General features: G+C 42.5%; 1 protein-coding gene across 1 annotated transcript in view; it reads right to left on the bottom strand.

Annotated features, from left to right (window-relative positions):
* Nucleotides 1-14,968, bottom strand: part of SFMBT1 (Scm like with four mbt domains 1) — a 482,765-nt gene extending 467,797 nt beyond the window's left edge. Inside the window, exon 1 of the mRNA XM_085624542.1 lies at nucleotides 14,834-14,968. The gene's annotated coding sequence lies outside the window, so the exon portion shown is untranslated. The remainder of the gene's footprint in view (nucleotides 1-14,833) is intronic.
* Between the last annotated feature and the right edge of the window lie 422 nt (nucleotides 14,969-15,390).

A 15,390-nucleotide genomic window follows, 5' to 3' on the forward strand; every position in this document is an offset into this window, starting at 1 on the left:
TCCAAACATTATATATTCTTCACCAAGGACTGACTACAAAGCCTAGTATCCTACATACAAGCTCAAAGATCTCTTCTTACCTATGCAGACGCTTTGACATTAATGCCCCTAACACTGAACCCAAACCTAAACAAAGGTCTTTCATGTAGTTGACTTTCGGTCCTCTGTTTGAAGTGGAATTTAGATTCTGTAGACAAAAGTGAACGACATACAGATTTTAGAGATATATGTCTCTGTTTTCAGGACCTCAGAGATCCCTTCTTTCGTTTGCATTACCAAGAGGAGTAGAAGAGGGTGCATGGCTTGTATTTTGAACAGATAAATATAAATGTGAAAATAAAATAAAAATTCTCGCCCGCTTGGTAGCCAGAAGGTCTGTGGGCAGATATTCTAGTGCCCTGAGGCACTCCCATCAACATGTACCACACACCGGTACAGGATGGGGCTGTGCACTGGTTATTCACAAACAGGTGCAGTTTAATGGGCGTGTGCTGACTCAGAAAGAGTGCGGTTAGAACTCGAGCAGCAAACAGCACAGCTCAGGAACATGGGGATGCAGCCACTGCTGTGTGTTTCCAAGCTGAACCATCTGCAGCTCACACCCCAGCTCCTGCAGTTTCCGAGTTACCACATGAGCTGTAAACTCCAGAAGATGTTAACACAGCCCCACTCACAAAATGAATGAAGGCACAAATCATGCTCATCATAGCGCCCCAGGAGGGGTTCTACAGCTGTCAAAGAAGGGGAGGCTGGATTTTAGTTAAATTGTTGTATTAACCAAATATTTTCTTGCTAAACTAGTCATTCTGAAATGAAAAATACAACAGTCTTCATTTACACAGGCACCACTTCAATGCGATTTCTATATTTTCTTGTGGCATCAATCTATATATTTAAATGGAAATGTATTTTTCCAACATTGGTTGTGCTGTGATCATCCTGCGTTATGAGATGGCGGTGGTTTATACTTCTTTTGTCTCAAGTATTGATCTCCAGGCAGGCTTTTCTGGAACTGTATGAGCTTGGCATCATTTTCAGGTCTGGGCTTGGGACAGCTTTAGAAATACTGGCAGCATCATGCAACCAAAATTAGTCATAATAAAAATTGTATACACAGAGGGGCATTAAGTCAGCTCTCGTCATCCCTTGATCTGCTCAACTAGCATTCACACCTTCTTCCACCTACCTCAGCACCCAGCGTGAGGGAATAGTTATCCCACGTCAACCACAGACTTTCTTGTTCTATAGCTAAAGACATTTTTCTTTAACTCAAATGCACATCTGCCTAAAATGTATTACACTTGGGTGCCATGACTGGTGTGTCAGCTAATTACTTGGCTAATGTTTCTTTGTTTAGACAGCCTTATGTGTTGAAACTAAGTCTTCAGGTTATTAGAATTCAAAAGCAACAGCATCTTTTTTTGTGCCAATAAAAAGCACATTTTCCTCTGATGTTCTGAAGTGCAATAAACTAAAAGGGTTTCTACGCCTGTTCCAGATACATAAACCTACAAGCAAGTACTTTTACTGTTAGTTTCATTATATACAACAGTTCAGTCTGTAAACAAATATAAATTTTACTACAATCATATGGCAGCCACGCTAAGGTGGTGGTGCGATTTCTTCAGTTTTTTTCTTTTTTTGTGGCCCAGTTTTTCAATATTTGTTTTTCAAACAGTTAACCATAGCACCAGTTTGGAAATGCCAGGCGCGTTAGCTGGTTATGGTACGCAGGAGAGTGACTCTAAGGCTTGGAAAGCGACATTGGTAGAGACCTCAATATAGGTTTGCCCCCACGTGCAAGCAGGTTTTTCACATCTAAATACCACACACCGCTGCACCTTTGGCTGACAATAATAATGTTATTTGTAATGCATTACTGATCAATAGTTTTAAGAAATGATAGGACGTATTGAGACTGAGTCAGTAACAGTATTTGTAAGCTACTACTGATCAATATATGTACAAGATTAGGTTAGTTTAAAGTGGATATGAATGGCATTGGGTAAATGTCCCTTTAGTACCCAATTCTGTTTTATAGGGTACAAGTCTCATTATATTTTTGAGTGGGGCTAATGTCATACAGCAGGCAACAACTGTGGAAACACGTTTTTTAAAATTTCTTTGTAGGTCTTGTAGAATGACCTTGTTAATTGATTATTTGATTACAAGTAAAACATGTTGACCTCTTCAGCTTGTCTCAGAACAATGTATGGTGTATTTGATATTCTAGCTCAGAATCTACCTGCTTTGGATGATACACATGCAGAGGCCTCTTGCTTTCTTTTAAGCTTAATGAAACTGTAGTTCCTATATGTTCCTCTGGATGTATGCACAATGTTATAACTGAAATGAAGTGTTCAAGTAAATATCAGTTAACAGGAGGAATTTTTTTAAGAGGTGCGGTACTAGAATATAATTCTCAGAATATCGTCTGACACAATTACTGGTTCTAAATATTGTCTATAAAAACGTCACCACACTAGAGTCAAATAAGGGACAATCTGCACTTGGTGGGACAATATTTTTGTGAACGATATTTAACTCAGACAATATTTCTATAAGTAAAATTTTGACATGCCAACTTTTAAAAACTGCTTTCTGAGGTCCCACTGAACTGTCCAAATGATGCCTGTATCATTTATATTGCATACATATATGTCAATGAGCCTTGTTGTTGATTTAGAAATTCATCCTCAAGGCATGCCATTAACAATGTTCAAATATGTTGCCTTGGCGGTGCATGTGATCGACAGAAAGGGCTAAACCTGGAAAGTTACGCTGTTGTGTCTCGAGATCATTACAAACAATGTTGCTAATGCAATATCTCGACCTCTGTCCTTTTCTGTGAGAAAGCGTATCATGCACAATGGAGCTTATAGTAGCATATGCTAGAGTGGATACCATGGTGGTAAAGATGGTTTTAGATGGTAAGTGCACTATATTGTGGTTTATTTAGGATGCCAGCTATAGTTTTCAAAAAGCGGTTTTTGCTTGTAATTATGGTGCTCAAAGCACTTTCTTCGAGCAGTCAAACTTTTTGGGAGGGTGTTAACTCATTAAATCACTGGTGGACCATGATAACTTGATATGTGGGTCTTACAAGCATTTTAAAGTTCAGGGGACTGATTCTTATGAGGGCTCGAATCACTGGTATGAAGAGGTTCACTTAGTGCCGACAGCTTTCTTATGTTATCCAGTGTGAAGTCACTCCCTATGTCCTCAGTGAAAATGATCAATAAAGAAAAAATTGTGATCCCCATCAGGAACTGCTTGATTCATAAATGAGTAACATTTGAGGGGTGTTTGTAATCTATTTCAGCAATTCGTTTTATTAAATTTGTAATCACCAAAAGGGTATTTTTCTTAGTTGCCATGCGTTTTGTCCAAACTTGGGACATTTTCGAAGTCTTTGTGGCTGTTACGAATGTATCTCATTGAACTGTTTTTGCTATCTTGAAAACACCTAAAATATCATCAGGAAACTTGAGCTGATGTTTCTTAGAGGCTCGCAACACTGTTGAGGATTAGAATCAGCGATTTTAACTTGTCAAAGCAATCGGGTCATTTTTTTACTCAATGCAGAATAATCATAGATACGACAAAGACATTTCTTTCAGAGCCACCAAGAGAAAGGAAAGGAAGAGTTGTAGGTTACCACGCGGAGTTAAAAGCTGCATTCTGGAAAACCACTCTCCAAGGAAGACCCTCAGATCCTGAAAATTGCAACGCCAAGACATGGTATCCAATAGGAAGTCCTTATCCTCTCAAAACTATCAACGTGCTGCGTTTCTGTAGTACCAGCTTGCAAACCCTACATCTACACCACTTCCCATGTACGGCAATGAATCACATGCACAATTAAAACCTGAGCAGGTTTGGATGCCTAGAAAGCCAATAGAGGCAAACAGGAACCGGCGCATGCAGGCACAAGTAGAAGAAATATTTGCTTCAATAAACCCTCACACGAAACACATTTCAAACAATGGGCAGAGTAGGGCTGCCATAGCACATCTCCTCTTACCCCTGGTATTAAAGAAAGCTGTGCTGCAAAAAGTAGAACCATTCTAATATACAATCATGAAACTATTCCAATTAAACTTTAACTAATCAAATGAAGTAAGAGTGACTTGGCAGAGGAGATGTCACAGGGTTTCTAAGTTAGATGGCCCAATGAGTGCATTGCTCGCTGCTGACATCTGAGTGTGACCCAAGCAACATCAGATGCTAGTCCGCCATTGAATCCTCAAAATCAAACCTGGAAGTGAACTGAACTTTATTCTTGTTAGTGCAGCGAGACAATCCTAAGGACAGGAAGTGAGCTCCACAAATGACTAACACAAATTTGCATACGAAACTTGCATGTCACACACACACTCTGATCAAAGTAGCTAGGATTGTGTCGCTCTACATTAAAACTAAGTTTTGGAAACTTCTGCTATTTCCAGCACACAAAAAATCACAACGCTGCATAAGCACATTATGTATGAAACTTTCAGACATCAGCTCAACAGTCCAGTTTAATCAACTCAACATTCCAAGTAAACAGTTCAGAAAAGGTTCCCTCATACACAAATTCTGAGATAAGTGAACAAAGGGTGGTATCTGGCCTACAAAGTCCAATCGCCCTTTTGTGTAAAAAGTACATGTACCTGACACTTACCGAAGTACCAAAGGAGTCTGACCTCCATCATGAGACTGACTCACATGCACAGTAAGTAAGCAGACTTAAAAATAATAATCTATTCACCATCACTGCAAGTGCAACTCAGAAGTTGGAGCAGTGTGGAGTCTTTATCCTCAAAAATGGAAGCTGCCATGCCAATCTTCTCAGTCTGATGCATTTGGAAGCTGGCCATTAAATATAATGAGCCACCGTGCAGGATAGCCTCCTGATGAAGACATAGGACATGATTGAGAGTTTGGCAGAAGGGTTTCTCCATCACAAACATGACGGGCATCCAGGCTCCTTAATATAAGAGTCACAGGATATAATGCATTTGTAATAAAGGAGACAGGATGGCCATCGTGCTTGTGATGGAGCAACCCATCTGCCAAGCTCTATCTCAGGCCCTTGACTACAATGTCAGATCACTCAATGAAATCAGCAAACCCCTGTCTCGCTCTTGGGTGGGCCTCTATTGCTTACACATGAGCATCATAACGTCAACTGGTCACTTGAGATGCCTTAACATATACCATCTTCTGAAATATATTTGATATACTTGGATACTGACCTCTTGACAGATCTATGCTTTTGCCCACTTGAAATTTATTGTCAACTCATAACAAACAAAAAGAGAAACATGGGCAGATTTCCAGGCATTAAAGTGTTTCTAGCGTGCCCAGCTCCTTCTCTCTTTTGGAAGAGGTGCACATAAAACAAAGCATCAATTTTCACAATGTACCGCAAGAATTTGCCTACTAAAGGCTTTGAAGAAAGCAGATGTCTGAAAAAACACTGTGTTTGACCATCAGCTATTGATTTGTATAGCATTTCTTTTTCAGCATCTCCAACTTTTTTAAAAGACGCAAAGGAAACCCATTCCCGAGTAGGATTAACATCTGCAGGGAGCCAAATGTGTGAATTTATTCTTTGTGACCCAGATCCCCTCTGGGTGCAGATGCACATGAATGAACCTGCTACTCTTCTGGGAATGCTAAAGTTAACATTATATAACCCGGAGCTTACACAAGTTCAGCAATTCCATCTCTTTAACAAACTTCTTAGAAATTTGATATGCCATATTTTGAGCATTCTTTTACAACTGTGTCATTTCTGTGCTAGATTCACTAGACACAAAAAATATTTGTATCATTGTTGTATTGCTGTTCCCATTTGGATTGCTCAACATGAACGCTGGTGAAAGTTACTATGTTTTGTTTACATGTGTGGTATGTCAATATTTCAGTATTTATTGTGCCGCTACAGCACTACAATGTATCCACCAAACCTCACAAGTGCTCGTGGAGAGATCACCACCCACCCCACCCGGCACCACATACCTCAATCCCCACTAACAATTGGACGCGAGGTACATGGAGGTAACTCAGCTAGTAAATATGGGAGTGCGAAATTTCAGAGACATTACGCGATCATTACAAATCTGGCATTGGGACACACTTCACACCAAAAAACAGCACCAAAGGCACACGTGCAGCGAACAAGAGCAGCTTGAGTTCTGTGTGTTGGCAGTGTTTCGGTGCTCCTGCGGTAGGATTGTCACCCGAGTGACCCCTTATTAGACTAAGTGGTATAATGGCTTAATTTAACATAATTTTGAATAGAAAGCAGAACACAAAATGCAAGCATAATTGAAATTTCACCCTCGCCGACTAGTAAACGGCTAGCTTTTGAGTTAATCATGCAACTTGAAGGTCACAGCTTTGATTCACGATAAGACTGAGGCTTAATGCAAAATTAAGCGACTCCCCAAAATCTGGAAAATAGTGACTAAAAAGTACATTAAAAGGCAACTTGTCAGATATACAAATGCTTGGGAGAGGAGGGTTCACTGTAGGGTTTTTAGATGCCCCTCCATCAGAAGGGATATGGGGCCCATAACCCAGACTCTGACATTTCTCCATACAAGGATGGTACGCTGAACACCACGGTCTGTCTAAAAGCAGCACTGAGCAGGGTAATAACTGGGTGTGAACAACTGGCCAAAATGCAGAGCTGGCAAAATACACATATCTGAACATTCCAGTGGCTGCCAGGCATCCAAGTGCCATCTGCACTTGATTTCAGTGTTGCAATTTTCAACCACTAATCTTCCTTTCCTTGTGTCTCCCAAAGCTCCATGTCAAAAAACACAGCCCATGAAGGTTGGATTACCACTGCTGTTCAGAAATATATCAGAAAGGCCTGAGCACCAGGGCCCATTCTGATTAGTTGAATGGAAGCCAAATTGAGATTAACCACAAGCTTGTTTCAGTAATTATGATTTGACTACCTTCTTGTCCCTTAGAATTCCACTCTTTTTTGCAACTATTTCGATAGGCTGCTGGGCAGCCAATCAGAATAGTGGATTAGCCACATCTGCCTGAGCTCTTTTATAGTCCAGGAAGATGTGCTCTGCACCATCTGTGCGAGTGGTCTAGAAAACGAAGCACAATAAATTTACGGATTCTATTTTGAGCTGTTTTCTTCGGTCCGGAATTTTAAAAGTATTGTGATCAACCTCAGCAAACATAAATGGCCTAACTCTAGGAACAACACCTGCTATTCACAGCGCTTCAAAATGGCAGCTCTGAAAGTTCAAAGTGCTATATAAAAAAAAAGCTTATTATAATTATTGTACTCAAGTGCAGCATTATATAACAACAATATCCAACACAGAGGCAGCTACTTCTTGTGCCTGGCAAAGCTGACAGAACTGTTAAACAAGATATATGTCACCTGGGTAAACTTTGAGCTACAATAATACTTAACTCGGATGCAAATGAATCACATTCCACTGCAAAGTGAAGAGAACGTTCCAAACATTTTCTCATTTGGATTATGATTGGTTGCTGAAATGACTGAACAAAAAGGCACTCCGAAAAAACTGATACATGCTCATTTCCCTCTAGTCAGGTCAAAAACACAATACTGTTCAGAACACAACTGATCAATGTATTTTGAACTCACAAAAAACTATATAAGAGCATATAACCGAATTTACCTTGAGATGCCTCCCGGGAACCCACCATAGGTTTCCTGATGCGCGTAAATTAATTTACTAATGCAAATTTCTTCGCAGTGTGGTGAAATATTAGTAGTAACTCCCACTCAAGGGGTGCAAAGTGGGTGTTCCAGGGAGAAGTTTGCCTTGGAAGTTTAGGACCCCAGTCATAAATGAGTGTTTGTGGGCAATGCCAAACTCCGCTCCGACCCCTTTACATCCTAGGAAAGGTTGGAGAGTTACCCCATACAAGAAGAGCTGGAGAAACTCCACCACTAGCAGGGTGCAAAGGGAAACGGCTCATTCCAAAACTTGCTCAAGGTGCAAAGGAACGGCTTTCTCCAGCAACAACAACAAATGTTTCCCCACAGAGAAATTAAAAAAAAAGTTCACTTGCAAAGTTGTTTTCCATGGAAAACTTGTCCACGGTGGTGAAAATAGGAGCCTTTGGGGAAAGCCGCTAAGTTCCAGGAAGCAAGTCTGAGAATGTTTGTGAATTAAAAAAAAAAAAAAAAAGTTACTTTCAGGCAAATATGTCAATCTCCGCCTGTAGCTTCAGTTTTAAAGTTATGTTTCCGACTACGGCCTGCGGTTTTCAATGCTACTTACTTCCGTTTCCCACACACAAAAAGGTGGTGTGTTTGCTCTATAAGAGAGATGCTAGCTTTGGGAACCTAAGAGGGCAACACTCCGTATTTCCTACGAATCGTGTCACAATTACAATGCCAGCCACGTTGTTTAAATGTGAAATGTCAGTGCAGTTCCATCAGCCGCCACCGGAAGCGTCTGCTAACGTACACGGCGTGCAAGAAATTCCTGCACGCGAAGTACCATCAAAACTCTGCTACCGCCGGGCTCCTGCCTCCGTGCACAGTCACGGCGGCTTTAATGTCCTTTAAATCCCAGTTAACATTTATATCTGCTGAACGGGGTCGTGGCTGATTTTAATGTAGAATGCAGTTCACGGGGCGGCCGCGGTGCCGGCTCACCAAGGACACCTGACCTTGCAAGCAAACGCTTAAACTCTCTCTGCTCCTTCTTGGCGCACTGGGATTCCATTTACACTCTTGAAGGCTTGTATTTATTCTCGAGTTTGGAGTTAAATTCCTAACTTTGAGTATTTTTGTGTGCAATATATCTCACCGCACTTGACTGGTACGTTTGCTGCACAGTCTGCATGCAACTCCACGTTCAGCAAAGAAAACATGCCTGCTGTGTCAGTTTCACCTGAAGCTAAAAATGACGTCAAATGCATGAAAACAGCTGGATCTCGAACACAAATAGATCTGTATATTTTAAAATTAATTTTCAAGAGGAAAACTCAACTCTGGTTTGACGGTAAGGTACTCCTCGGGGGCGCACCCCCCACCAGGGCTGTGCTCAGCTCTGGGATTGCGGAAACGCTCCCTCCCTGCAGCTGCAGAATCTGGTTGCTTAGCAATGTTGGTAAAATAGAAATGGGAATATGAGTAAGAAGGAAGGGGCAGTTTGCTAAACGAGAGAGAGAGAGAGAGAGAGAGAGAGAGAGAGAGAGAGAGAGAGAGAGAGAGAGAGAGAGAGAGAGAGAGAGAGAGAGAGAGAGAGAGAGAGAGAGAGAGAGAGAGAGAGAGAGAGAGAGAGAGAGAGAGAGAGAGAGAGAGAGAGAGAGAGAGAGAGAGAGAGAGAGAGAGAGAGAGAGAGAGAGAGAGAGAGAGAGAGAGAGAGAGAGAGAGAGAGAGAGAGAGAGAGAGAGAGAGAGAGAGAGAGAGAGAGAGAGAGAGAGAGAGAAGTGATGGATGGGAGACACCTCTTACTTCAGTGTATATGAATGTTGAGATGGTGACACTTTATAACACAATGGCTGCCTCTGGCACTGAATCCAGAACACCCACCATTGTTGATGCCCAGAAAGTCACCAAACTCCTCTGGGCATTTATCAATAATCTGGTAGTAAACTCCACCCAAGGGGTGGGAAGTGTGATGCTCAAAATGTGGTCTGCCTTGAGAATCTGTGAAAGGCCACAAACTTATGAACTTGTTGGCATTCACAAACCCCTGCCTGACCTTTTCACACCGATGAAATGATCAAAAACTTACTCCCGCAAAAGGGCTGGTGTAAATCTGCTTCCTGTGAGAGAGGAGAACAACACCACAAAACTTTGTGAGGTTGAGGGGAAAAGGGCTTCGGCGTAAGGGAAAAATGTTTTCCCAGCGGTGCAAACGATTTTTTTTAATGCTTTTCCACAGTGGGCTGCCTTTCCCAAATGTGGTACAATTAGTACAACACTGCATAGGGGGAGTTGCATTCCCAGTAGTACACACGGAAGTTGCAACTCGCGACAATTTCGGGAGCACTATTGCTAATGTTTCTGAGTTCCCAATAGCCGCACATATACACCTGCGGATAGGTGTATGTGTACAGATGTATAAGTAACACTTTTTGGTGAGTCGAGCCCCATTTTATTTATAAAGTTTTATATAGCACGAACATGACCCAAGAGGGTATCAGAGCGCGTTACATTACACAGTTTTGAAACATTAGATGATTGGGGTAATATTCATACATTCATGCAAATTCGATTCCCCTGCTCTTCAGAACTCTATTCCTCACTCCTGCACTTGACTTAGTGTAACCAACCATTCAACAGTGATGATTCTATGAGTGAGTGAAATTTATATAGTCAATTATACACTGCGCAATGTTTAAAGAGTGAGGGTATGTACTCAACGAGAAAGAGATTATGTAAAAGGATTGGTGTCAGTATATGATCAATTGCAAAAGGAAAGACAATGGTGAACAAGTAGTGCAAACACTATGTCGAAAGGAGAAATTATGCAGTTCACCCCAAAATGGACTCCTTGTCACTGTGGAATTTACAAGTGGCTCACTAATGTCACTTGATAGCCTGGTAGCCCTGCTACTTTAACTTCAGAAAACCATGCGGGGGCATGCTTTTTAAGGACATAAATGGAGCATGCTAGTGTGACCTACATGTAGAGAGGTTGGGTGATGTGTCTGAGGACTAGAAACAGGCTCCAATCATGGCGCATCAGGCCAGATGCAACATGAAAAAACTGAGTCTGACTGGAAAGTAGTGTTGCGAGAAGCCCAATCAGTCTAAGAAAACATCAAAAAACAAAAGCTAATACAGCACACCCGTAATCTGTGTACATAGGTCCCACTCGATAACCAGTAATGAGGACCGATATTAAATCAAGATCAAAGAGACAATCTTACAACTCATAAAATCATATATTAACTTTTGTATTGCTGTGCAGATTTTTCCCTGTCAGGGAACACTACTACCCTCTAGTCTAAGAAAACAACCCGAAGTTGTACAGATACCAATGACTTTGTCCATCAAATCAAGGCCATCGCTGCCTACCAGGCAAAGTTTGTATCTCTGAATGACAAGCCGAAGTTCTTTTTGGAAGAAAATGTGCTATTCCATCTTTGGAAATATTTCTAATAACAGGTGTCATTAGCACCACCCTACAAAATGAACTGGATGAAGCAGATTTCTGAGTTGTACTCAGTTGCCTGGAAGTGTAATGTATATTCAAGGCCACTGCAGTTATAGGATTCTGTGGACGTGGTGTTCTCTGCAAATTTATGGATTAGTCGTATTGGCCACGTAATGCATCACCCGCTGCATAATCTGCAGATTTTAACAAAAAATGTTTCTAGCTCAAAGAGATCAAACGTTACTAAAAAGGGCAGCAACATGCGCAATAAAATGCCCTTTGCAAATATTGACTGGTCACTTTTTAAGTTGCTTAATGCTGTATTTGGGTGTTAATCTGCAACCAATGAGGTGAAACCTTTACCCATAGAGTGTAAACATGTGCACAGATCATATTATATATTTCTTTTAAAAGACTTACATGCCGCTCACGCTGCCAGTCACCTCGGTGCTCCTCTCCAGCTCACTTCCCAGCAGTCAATAGGACACAGCACAGGCTCCCCAACCAATCCAGACGCTGCTCTCATGCTATACCTGGCATGAGTGAAGCGCCTGGATTGTCCTGAGAGGGCTGGTCTGATGATCACTCAGGCACAGGGAGCCTGTGGCTTTTCTCCAACCCGGCTGTGCAATACAATGGGTTGGAAAAATATAAATGTGCATGTCTATTTGGCCAGCCTAGAATAGCCGGCCAAACTGACATGCGCACTTTTAAGCGCCCACCAGTCCTCCTCCCTACCATGGCCTGGCCCTGCCCCACTTAAGACTCAATGGCACAGTCAGGCTGCTCAGGCAGTTATAAATAAAATACCTGGGGGCATATCAACAAGGGCTTTATCTCTGCTTTTTTGGCTTTAAAAGCCAAAAAAGCAGAGATAAAACTAGCGCCCTATCAACAACAGGGTGCTAACACGCAAATTTGCATGTTAGCACCCTTTTACTCTAAGCTTCCCCTTGCATCTCTAATGAGATGCAAAGGGGGCGTTCCAGAGTAAAATAATAGGAGAAATGTCGCTAAGCGACATTTCTCCTATTATCAAGAATGTCGCTAACCCTGTTAGAGACAAAAAAAGCAGCGCTAACCGCGGTTAACGCTGCTTTTTTACGTCTGCTAATTTTCAGACTTAGCCATGATATCCTATGGAAGGAGGATATCATGGCTAAGTTTGCCTGTCCCTATCAACAAGGTAACGTGTGATTATCGCTGGGTTTCCAGCGATAATCTCACGTTAGCCTGTTAGCGTGTAGATTTTTATCGCTATTGAGATAAGCGTTGCTAATAGCACGCTATCTCAGCGATAAAAATTCACGCTAGCCGGCGATAATTATCCTCACGCTAAGAGCGCTGAGCGATAATTATCGCCGGTTGTTGTTGATATGCCCCTAATAAAGTTGTTTTATTACTTTATTTTTCATCTGCTGGCAGTGGGCCAACACTCCACCGCTACTATGGAGGAGCCATGCCTAGCACAGATGACAACATAATAAAGTAGTACTATCAAAAAATTAGCTGCATTATGCAGAATATGCATTTTGTTGCCACATAATTTAGATAACCCTGCCGCATAATTTAGTTCTCCCCTGTCGCATAATTCCAGTGGGCCTGGGTATACTGGAATAAATTCAAGGTGGATGATGCAGTAATATACGCCACTTTGGTTGACACCCCCTCTTACAGAGACCCCTGACCCTCTTGGAAACACTCACAATCAAGGATAGAAGTGTGCACGAGATCGTAAAACACAAAGATGTGAAAGAATCAACTTGTTTTGCTACACAAAAACTATAAGCACTTATACGCCTCGTCAGGGGTAGTAAGATCTACATAAATGCAATAACAATTACATAAAGTATAGAGAGACAGTCACAAAAAGCAGCATGAAGTAGAACTCTTGAAGTCTATAAGCATGCACAAAAGTCAACTGAACCAATACACATTTCCACACATCAACCAACTCAGAAATGTTGTTTTCACTTTTCACAGACATCAATAAGCATTTAAGATACTGTAGCAAAATAATAACAACAAGGTCAAAACACTGCATTACAAAATGCTGTCTCCAACTTTCCCCAGGCGAAACAGTCCTCTAGATACACAGGCCATGAAACAGCTCGTATTACACTGCACCAATTACCCATCAAGAAAGGCCTAGAGGGATAATAACACCATCTCACGAGTTTCCTCCCCTATGTACCATAGGCTGGGAAAACTGAGACCCACAGGTGTCTAACTATCCATTTGGGTTGTCCTTGTATTAATATTAACGAGATTTCAAACAATATTTTCAGCCGTAAACTAGCACAAATGCATGAAAATAACTTTATAACTAAATAACAATAATGCCTTCTTAGGATACAAGTTAAATCTGGATTTGAGTCTGAGTGTTTTTACTTTTAAACTACAAGTTAAATCTGGATTTGTGTCGGAGTGTTTTTACTTTTAAACTAATTCACAGTGCAACAGTTCTTGCTAGGACAGTGGGAAAAAAGTCCACTTCTAACTGTCTGCAATGGCGGAATCAGGGCAGATGATGGGTGCGAGCACCAGCGGGGGAGTTTGACTTTTTTGCCACATAATGCACAGTGATGCGGGTACTGGAAGGTCGTGCCTCCCATCATGCGTTCTTTGCTGAGAGCCGCGGGTCCCTCTGGGGCAGAGTGCACTCATCCGCATTTGCATAGGGGCCGTCCCCTTTACTGGAGAAACAGAAACACCGAGGGCACAGGTTGGATGTTTATCACCTCGGACATCTAGGTCATAAAAAAGAACCTTACGTCACCCCAAGTTGTCACCATGCACACTTTGCATGTAAAGTTGTGAGAGGTGATCTCCCTTTAAGAGGCTGGGGGCGGGAGTAACTCATGTGAAACACACATGTCTTAAATAGGTCAGCATTTTTAAATCAATATTGGTTAAAAAAAAAAATGCACAGTAAAAAGAATAAAGTGGGTAGTGAATGAAATGGGGGTCGCGTGCTTAGGGTAGGATCTTGGCTTGCTGGCACAACATTCTATATTCACTTTTACGTTTTCCTTTCTGACGCAAGGCAATAACGTCAACGCAACATCACTTTACATACATCACCGGCAAACTTCGCAGCGGGTGAGAATGTAACAGCAAAGACGGATGGAGGGGAAACAAAAGCGAAAGGAAAATTTGAAAAAATGTGCAAATGAGCAAAAGGTCAGAGACACACTCTCTGCTATTTTTTTTTCTTTTTAATTTCCTCCAAGAAATGCTGTCCGGCGGGGCTTGGACTAGTTGTCCTTTGCTACAGACCCAAGCACTTTGCTCGAAGTTCTTAAGACGTCACTCTGCATAAAACGAGAGGTCGGGCTTTTTTTTTCGCCCCTAAGAAAATGAGGAAGGAAAAGATCCATGAAAATAGAGGGCAGTTTTCCCCTTCTCTGCTTTTAACGGCAGGCGGTGTGGAAAAAAAGAAAAGAAAAAGGCGCCCGAGCCCGGGGCGCGTGCTGAGCAGAGACCCGTGTGCCGGGAAGGACAGTTGGGGCAGCCCGCACTCCCGGCGCAGCCGCGAGCATGAAGTGCAGCAGGCACACGCACACACAGCGCAGCCACATCTCTGGCCATCCGTCCGCCTCCGCCAAAGTTGGGGAGCGGAAAAAAGCCTCAGCCCCTCCCGGAGTGACCGCAAACCCCTTCCAAAAGCTTCCTCCGGGGGCCTGCTCCCCGGGAAGCCCCGTCTCCCAGGCTCGCCTTACCTGCCGGCAGTTTTTCCAGCCGGATTCGCAGGGCTGAGCTCTATTTTTCTGCCTCTCCTCCGCCTCCCCCTTTGCAGGCTCTCAGCACTCCGCTCACTGCCTCATTCCAATATGGCACAGGCACGCACTGCGCATGCGCCCGGCTCTTTTTTGGACTCTTCCCCCCTCCTCTCTCCTCGCACACATTACAAAAGCTGGAAGCGCTTTTAGTTTCTAGACACCCAAACACCACTAGGGAGGAACGTAGGGGCACCTCAAAACGGATTTGACATTTTTGAAAAACCCTTTGAAAACACCCCTTCGCCGCTCTCAGTGTCCCCCGAGAGGACGCAGACCATGGCAATAATATCCCACTAAAATACACCTTTCCACGCGCTTAACCTTTAATTAAATTTGTTTTTTAGTGTATTCCCTTTCCCCGCCTCCTCGAAATCATTAAAGTGTGCGCCACGCGCTAGAGCTGGGAACACGACTGCAGCCAAGGGGATGTTTTATTTCTTGGGCACAAAAAAATAACAGACAAAAGGAACGGTTGCAAGTAGGGGGGCGAGGATGGT

The sequence above is a fragment of the Triturus cristatus genome, chromosome 9 (assembly GCF_964204655.1).
Source record: "Triturus cristatus chromosome 9, aTriCri1.1, whole genome shotgun sequence".
NCBI lineage: Eukaryota > Metazoa > Chordata > Amphibia > Caudata > Salamandridae > Triturus > Triturus cristatus.